The sequence below is a fragment of the Octodon degus genome, unplaced genomic scaffold (assembly GCF_000260255.1).
Source record: "Octodon degus isolate 3935 unplaced genomic scaffold, OctDeg1.0 scaffold00040, whole genome shotgun sequence".
NCBI lineage: Eukaryota > Metazoa > Chordata > Mammalia > Rodentia > Octodontidae > Octodon > Octodon degus.
Genome location: NW_004524616.1, coordinates 5704973 through 5713172, shown reverse-complemented (window position 1 = coordinate 5713172; position 8200 = coordinate 5704973).

The window sequence follows — 8200 nt, the reverse complement described above, 5'->3', positions numbered from 1 at the left end:
GCCAGCATGGCAGACCTGGGGATCAAACCCCTGGCCCCCCACACCTGCTTGCAGGTGCTTTAATCTGCTGAGCTATTTGGCCGGCCCTAATATTGTGTGTGTGTGTGTTTCCAGAACCGGGGATTGGGGCCAGTTCAATCCCCGGTTCCACCAAAAAAAAAAAAAAAAAAAAAAAAAAAACAAATAATCCGGGGATTAAATTCAGGCTCTTGCACTTGCCAGGGAGGGCTTATTCTACTGAGCCATCTCCCCAGCACCCCTAATCAGGTATATTTTAAATGAACCAATGATTCTCAGTCTGTGGGTGCAGGATCAAGGAAGCCTTTCCTGAGGTGGCAGCAAGGGAGCAGTAATGATCTTCAGTGGCCTGAGAAGATGGTGAGTGGCACAGTAAGTCACGTTCTGTCTTGGAGAAAATGCAGGAGTCATGCTATGTGTTCTAACGTGGTGTGGCATTTGTTGGGCAGTGAGTAGAAGTTGTACAGAGACAGATTTGAGCAACAAATAAAGAAGAGTTTTCTAAATCATTCATGGTGGTTGACACCTATAGCTGCAGCACTCTGAGAGGCTGAGGCAGGAGAATCACAAGTTCAAGCCCAGCCTGGGCAATTTAACAATTTAGAGAGGCTCTGTTGCAAAGTAAAATTTAGGAGCTCAGTAGAATAAGCGCTTGCCTGGCAAGCACAGGGTCCTGAGTTCAATCCCCACCAGAAAAAAAAAAAAAAGAAGAAGAAGAAGAAGTCAGGGGGCACAGAGATGGCTCAGTAGAATAAACGCTTCCCTGGCAAGCAAACGGGCCTGAGTTCAATCCCCGGTTCCACCAAAAAAAAAAAAAAAAAAAAAAGTCAGAAGAGGAGGAAGTGAGGACTCCCTTCCTCACATCAGCAGAGGGTTAAGTAGAAGACGGTAGCCAGGTGGGGTGGAGCACACCTGTAATCACAGTACTCAGGAGGCTGAGGCAGGAGGATTGCTGGAAGTTTGAGGCCAGCCTTGGCTACATGGTGAGTTCAAGGACAGCCTGAACAACATAATGACACCACAGCCTGAACAACATAATGACACCTTGTGTCAAAAAAACAAAAAGAGAACAGAAGGAGAAGAGGTAGAAGAAGAGGAGGAAGAAGCCAAGTCCTGCCTCAGAAGCAAGCCCAGGTGCAGTGGGATTTGCATGTCACATCCATGGCCACCAGGGGGCAGCACAGGTATAACAGGAAGCTGCCTGCTGGGCTGATGCCTGAGGTCTAATTCTGCAACTTTTCCAAGAGAAAGGAAAGGCAGGGGGAGGAGGGAAAGGAGAGGTAAAGGGACTAAGATGTGTTCTGTGTGTGCAGCAGCTCCCCACAATGAATGTGATAATTGTGTACTGCAAACATGGACTAATAAAAATAAGCTGAGCTGGGCAATAATGACACACACCTGTAATCCCAGCCCTTGGGAAGCTGAGGCAGGAGGATTGCCACTAGTTGGACTGCATGGTCAGAACCTGTCTCAAAAAAAAGAGAGAAAAAAATTATAGTAGCCATATTAATAAAATGATATATTTATATGTCTATATTATATTTAATCCAATATATTAAAATATTTTATATCAGCATATGATTAATTAATTTTACAGTACTGAGGATTCACATTGTTACATCTCCAACCTTTTTTTTTTAAACCTTCTCATCATCTTTATTTTTATTATATTTATTTATTTATGTGTGTGTGTGTGTGTGTGTGTGTGTGGCCAGCTCAGCCCACCAGGGGGCGGGGCTGGCTGGCATGTGGTGCTGGGGGATTGAACCGCGGTCCCAGTGCTTTGCTATGCTTGTTCTAAGTAGGTGCTTTAGACCACTGAGCCATCTCACCAGCCCAATCTCCAACCTTTTTAATTTTTTTTTTTGAGACAGGGTCTTACTAAGCAACTAAGTTGCCCAGGCTGGGATCCCCGAGTGTGCCCCTGGGCAACATATGAGCATCATAAAGAAACTGTCACAAAGGTGGTTCACCTTTTCTGCACTAAACTGAATTCCACGGTGCCCTTGACACATGGTAACTCAAACTGGACTAGCCACATTTTCAGGACTCAACTATCCTATGTGGTTAGCAGGTACCCTGTGAGACAGGAGCCCTGAATACTAATGCCAAATGCCTACTGTGATAGGCAGTCTGCCGGGTGTGTTACGTGCAGTATCTCAATCCTCACAATACCCTGGGAGGTAGGCAGGATTACTATTAGTTGCAGGCTACTGTTATTTTTCAGATGAGGAAACTGAAGCTTAGGGAAATGAAGTGACTCAGCCAAGACCTCACTACCAGCTAGATGAGAGAGTCAGGGCAGACAACAGGAGGGACCTAAATGCAATTCCAGGGACTGGAGAAACAGGGAGCAAACAAGCCAGCTTGCAAGGGCAGGAGGGTCTTTGAAGCTGCCAGCCCCACCCCCACCTCTAGCTGTGCACTCAGAGCCCGAAGCTCGCCCACCTGACCAGCTGGAGCCTCTGTAAGGGCTCAGGACCTCAGGCTTTGCGTGAATAGCTGAGCTTGGGAAAAGAAAATCTGGCACCCAGAGGAAAGGAAAATCAAGAAAGGCAGGACAGCAGGGGTAACCTGCGGGCAGGTATAGGTGAAGATAGTATTGAACAGGGCAGAGCTAGACCTAAAGCAACATCCGTACCCCAGAAAAGTGCCACTGAAAGCTGTGATGACGTAGCCGCTGACACTAAGCACCTGCCCAGCAACCCGAATGCAGCGAATTTCTTAGTGTAGCCACACAGGAAGTAGGTGCTGCTGCTATTTACGGAGGAAAAACCAGAATGTTAGTAAGAAGCAGAGTTAAGATTCAAAAAAGTGGGGCTGAGAGCTCCTGGTAGGGCTCCTGCCTAGCATGAGTAAGGCCCTGGGCTCAGTCCCAGCCCCTGAAAATAAAAGATTCACTGAAAGTAACTCCACTTGGAGCCCCGGCTCCGAACAGCCGGCTGCCCTCTGCCTAGAATGGCCTCACCTGGAGGTAGTGCGCTGCTGGTCACAGTCACAGATGGCAGAGGATCTGAGGAAAGGCTGAAGCAGCATCACTGCAGGGAGGCCGAGTGCTGGGGTGGGACGTGACTGAAAGGGTCCCGTCTGCCTAATGACCTAGCCCCGTCGAGGATAAGGGCCCTGGGCGTTGGCAGACCACATGGCTAAGAAACTGGGCTCTGCAGGCAGACCTGGCTCCGAGGCTTGGTTTGCTATTTACTCCCCCTGGCTGGTGCTCGTGCAGTTCACTTAGCCCCTCTCAGATGCAGACCCGCTGTGGCAATGCAGGAGAAACTACCTGGCAAGGACCGACACCCCACTCATGCAGAGTTGAGCCAATCAGGAGTGGGCTTGAGTGACACAGAAGGTCCATTCCTCCCTTGGACTGACTGAAGTGGGGCATCTGAGTCCTAGATCCCAACATAAAGGGCTGCCCGCTATTCTCAATGACTGCCTCGCTAGAGAAACACCCCTGAGGCCCCAGGCCTGCGCTACCCAGCCCCAGCCTGTGTCATCAGTGACGCTGGAAGCCTTTCCCAGCTTTCCTCCTTGCCTACTGAGCACTAAGACGCAGAGTGCTGCTTTCTGTTCCTCAACTGTACCAAGGGCTTCCTGTTTCTATAAAGGACCTCATGTTGTCTGTCCCCATGTGTGAAGGCACAGGGGCCCCCCCTGCTCTGGTCCTCTCCATGCGTCAGACCCAAGATGTGCCTGCCCTTCCTCCTTCCTTGTTACTGAGCAGCCCAACTCCCTGGCCTCCCCTCCAGCCTCATCTGTAACTTGACCCAGCCACAGATGATGTGACACCCAGATCCACCCCTCCCTAGCCTGATCTTTGCTAGTATCTGACTCCTGCAGGGACCCAGCACTGATCCCAACACCAGGGATGGAGCTGCTCCTTGATGCTGCGGTCTCCAAATGCTTATGCCGCAGCTGCTGGCCCACTCACCCTTGGAAGGCTGTATCCTCTACCCGCCTGTCAAATGGCGCCTCGCCTAGAGCTGAGTCCCAGAGCCCAAGTCAACCCTAGAGCATAGGGCTCTGGGCAGAGGACAGTCCTCACCTGGGCTCAACTACCTGCCCCCTCGGTAGGATAGGAATGAACTGAGCACTCGGCCTCTTCCTCCTGAGCACTGTAGCTACACAGAGGGCCTTTTGGTACAAAGTGTCTGTCCAACCAGTCTCCTCTTGGACATTTGCAGCAGTCCCACAAGGCAGTGGGAATATCTGCCCCACTGCATGTAGGGGGCAGGGCTGTCCTTTTCAGATGCAAGTCAGCTGGTGTGGTGTTTCACCCCTGCAGGCCCAGCACTCAGGAGGCTGAGACAGAGGGAGCACCATGAGCTTGAGGCCAGCCTGGACTATACAACGAGACCCTGCCCCACAAAAACCAACACACACACACACACACACACACACACACACACGTCAGAGCTAGCCTTGGGTGTACGTACACGTGTAATCCCAGCGCTTTGGGAGACTGAGGAGGCAGGAGAATTCCACATTTGAGCCCTGAAGAAAGACTCTGTCCCAAACATAAAAAGGAAAGAAAAAAAGGACTAAGGATGCTGCTCAATGCCAAGGACCCTGGTTCAATTCCCAGTACAAAAAAAAAAAAAAAAGCAAACCCTCGTCAGATAATGGTGTTCTCTGCTCTAAACCTCCCTGACTTCCTTTTTCACCCAGAGTAAGACTCAATGTGTAGGGCCGGGGAGATACTTGGTGGAATAAGTGCCTGCCTGGCAAGCACAGGGTCCTGAGTTCAATCCCCGGTGTGGAGGGTGTCCAGCGCCATGCTGGCCTCCTTGTCCTTGGCCACACAGCCCCGCATCCTGGTCCACAGATGCAGCCCTGTGAGACCCCTTGCCTCAGCCTGTGCTCAGAGCTCCAGCCCAGCACCCTGCAAACCGTGGCTGCTGGCCCTCCCTGCCCACCCAGGGAAGGGATGTAAACCTTCACAGGCAAGTATAGCAGACACAGTCCCGCTCCCTCACCACTCAGCCCTGTTTGAAGCTACTTATTTATAGCCAAAGTGTGCTGGGGTCCACGGAGGCCCTAGACAGAAGCCACCATGGTGTAGGATAGGGCCCGGGCTGCCCACGGACTGCCACTTCTAGTGCCTCATCAGAGAATTAGGGATCAGAGAGGAGCAGTGGGAGAGAGGTCTCGGGACTCCACCCACCTGGCCCACCCAAGTCTGCATTATCCAGGCCAAGGGTGGGCAGAAGGCTCAGCCTATGACCTCAGCTAGCTCCAGGGTGACACCTGGGACCAGACTCCTAGAAAGGCCCAGACAGGACACATGAGGCCCCTCTGTCCTAGTTGAGAAGCTCCAAATCTCCGAGCCTTCAGGCTCCCAGATTCAGATTAAAAAAGTTTTCAGGAAAAAAAAAAAAAATCTGAAACTATGTTACAGAACCATCAAACACTACTCTTTCTCTGTCAGGCATTTGTTCAATCCTGGCACTGCTCAGATGACACCAACAGGTCTCACCCAACTTGCTCTGATCACACTGCTAGGTGGTGGAGCTGGGATTTTACCCCTAGACACTGAGGCCTTTTGATAAGGATCACCACGCAGTTGTTCACCTATGCGATGAGAGACTCCTCCCCACCAGTGTCAGTGCAACAAGGATTCCTCAAGCAGTGCTTTAACATGCCATGAACTGTCCTGTCGTGTTTCATCATCCACCGATGACCCTCTCCCAACCAGTTATTACACTCAGTGTTACCAACCATGAGTTCTTTAATTCCATCATCTCCTCTGTGAGAAGAAACTTTCATTCTCATGTGACATTTTTCCTCAGCAGTGGCAATGGGACTACAGTTCCTTCTACAATGCCAGGTAAGTCACACTAACCGAGGCACTATCCCATTCTTGGCTGGCAGTGTCCCCTTAAGTTGGTCCAGTTCCTACTGACAAACCCCAGGAGTCTGAATGTCTCCAGACTCCAAAGAGGAAGGGCATCTCATATCGCCTGTGTTTTCCCTTTCCCAGCCCTGAAAGCAGGCATTCTGGAGCTGGAATTTGACCCTGGGTGGCCCGCCTCCAGCTCTGTGTTGGTAGCACTCACGTCATATGGCAAGGGACAGTTCCGGCTGGTTGGACCTTGCTGGGTGATTGTGGGGCAGTCCCCTTTTCCTCTTTGACTCTGACTTTTTCCTATGAACACTAGGGAAGCCGGTTTCCCCTTACCTCGCCTTCCCATTAGAAAGTGGCATCCAAGTGGCCTGCTTTTCGTCACTTTGTCTCTTCCCCACACAGGCAAGCTATGGCTAGCACCGCCCCTGGGCACTACGCCTATGTGGCAGCTGGGAATCTGGAACCTCCTACCCTGTTAGGAGCGGGAGGGAGCCATGGTCCAGCCTGGCCTGGTCCACTCATGCTGGAGTGCTCCCCAGCTTCTATGGGTAGGAATAAAGTGACCCTGAGGGCAGCCTATCCCTAGTGTTGCCTCACAAGGAAAAGGCTCTGGCCTGTGCTTCTGTCACGATCAGCCTTGAACCAACAGGCTTTGATGTATTTTTCTTTACTTTAAATTTAGTTTTACTTTGGATCAAAGTTATAAATTCATATAGTGTAGTTTAAAGAATCAAACACTTCTATGACGTTTGCTGGGAAAAATAGCAGGTCGCTATTCTCCTTTTCATACCGCTTTCAGACTTTTTCAGACAGTTCTTGCAGCTACTGATCTCATCATATCTTTTTTATTTATTTGTGTGTGTGTGTGTGTGTGTGTGTGTGTGTGTGTGTGTGTGTGTGGCCAGCTCAGCCCACCAGGGGGCGGGGCTGGCTTGCATGTGGTGCTGGGGGATTGAACCGCGGTCCCTGTGCTTTGCTAAGCTTGTTCTAAGTAGGTGCTTTAGATCACTGAGCCATCTCACCAGCCCCTTCATCATATCTTTGATTCACTTTCTGGTATTGTTACTTCTTCTTCCCCCCACCCCCAGACAGGGGCTCCTATGTAGCCCAGGCTGGGTTTATATTCACAGCGATCCTCCTGCCTCAGCTTCTTAAGTGCTGGGATTATAGGTGTGCACCCTCAGGCTCAGCTTTTCTTTTTTAAGAGTAGGAAAATTTACTGGGGAAAAAGAATGGGGAATATAAATAGCACATGAGAGACAGGAGGGGTACAGAAGGAGTTGCTCTCCCCAGCTGCCGTGCTGGCCCTGCCCCCAGGGCGCACTGAGATGGCAATTGAGACTGGGTGTGGTGGCATGCGCTTATAATCCCAGCGCTAGTGAGGCTGAAAACAGGAGGATCGCCACGAGTCTGATCTGTGTTGTGAGACCCTGTAGACCCGGCACTAAATACATTAAAACAAAAATTTTGTTAAAAAAGCTGTTACTAGTACTTGTGTGCAGTACATAATGATTATATGCCTCATGGGGAGTTGGTACGTGGTGCATCATACACCTTTTTTTTTTTTTAAATGTGTTTGGTTGTTGCAGGGTCTCACCATGCAGCTTGGACTTGTGGTGATCCTCCTGCTTTCAGCCTCCCCAGCCGTGGGATTACAGGCATGCCCCACTACAGCTGGATTCTGGCCAGTTCAGACCACCCTAGAGGTGGGGCTGGCACTGGTGCTGGGGCCTGAACCGTGGTCCCTGCCCTTGCCTGAGCAGGCGCTTTAGTCCGCTGAAATATCTCATTGACCCCATGACACATCTTAATTATTTTTTCTCTTATTTATCATCCTTTTTGGTCCTTATTTGTGCTTTTGGTTTCTCACACAAGAAAAACAATGTGATATTTATTTTTTGTTTGCTGTTTTGTTGAGACAGGGGGTTGCTATATAGTCCGGGCTGGTCTTTTTTTTTTTCTTGTGGCCAGCTCAGCCCACCCTGAGGGCAGGGCTACTACAGCATGTGATGCTGGGGAATTGAACCGCAGTCCCTTTGCACTTGCCTGAGCTTGCCTAAGCAGGAGCTTTAGACAACTGAGCTATCTTGCTGGCTCGTGGCTGGTTTTGAACTCACTACATTGTCCACAATGGCCTTGAACTCATCATAATTCTCATGCCTCAGGCTTCCTAATGCTGGGATCATGGGTGTGTGCTAACACACCTGGCCACAATGTGTGTCTGATTTATCTGATTTATTTCACTTAAAAGTATGCTCTCAAGGTGCATCCATTTCCCAAAAAAAAAAAAAAAAAAAAAAAAAAAAAAAAAAAAAAAAAAGCCTCCTGTAAATTTTA